General features: G+C 56.0%; 1 long non-coding RNA gene across 1 annotated transcript in view; it reads right to left on the bottom strand.

The window, feature by feature from the left end:
• The window catches only part of LOC108446603, a 3610-nt gene that overhangs the window by 2518 nt on the left and 687 nt on the right, over window positions 1–405 (bottom strand). The window lies entirely within an intron of this gene.

Genomic DNA, 405 nt, shown 5'->3' with positions numbered 1-405 from the left:
CGTCTGAGGGAGTTTAGGGTTGAGGGGATTGTTTAGCCTGGAGAAAAGGAGGCTTAGGGGGAAACTCATCGCTCTCTGCAGCTCCCTGAAATGAGGGTGGAGCCAGGTGACGGTCGGCCTCTTCTCGCAGGTAATTTAGTGGCAGGACAGCAGAACAAAGCCTCAAGCTGCGCCAGGGGAGGTTTACGTTGTACATTAGGAAGAATTTATTCACAGAAAGAGTGACTGGGCATAGGAATGGGTTGCCCAGGGAGGTGGCGGAGTCACCGTCCCTGGAGGTGCGTAAGGAAAGGCTGGAAGTGGCACGCAGTGCCATGCTCTGTTTGAAACAGTGGTGCTCGCCCAGAGGCTGGACCCTCCACGATGCCAGGGATGTTTCCCACCCTCTCCCGTCACACTGCAACC

The sequence above is a fragment of the Corvus brachyrhynchos genome, unplaced genomic scaffold (genome assembly GCF_000691975.1).
Source record: "Corvus brachyrhynchos isolate BGI_N302 unplaced genomic scaffold, ASM69197v1 scaffold202, whole genome shotgun sequence".
NCBI classification, from domain to species: Eukaryota; Metazoa; Chordata; class Aves; order Passeriformes; family Corvidae; genus Corvus; species Corvus brachyrhynchos.
Note: the sequence above shows the minus strand (reverse complement) of the source record. Positions and strands in the feature narration are given on the sequence as shown.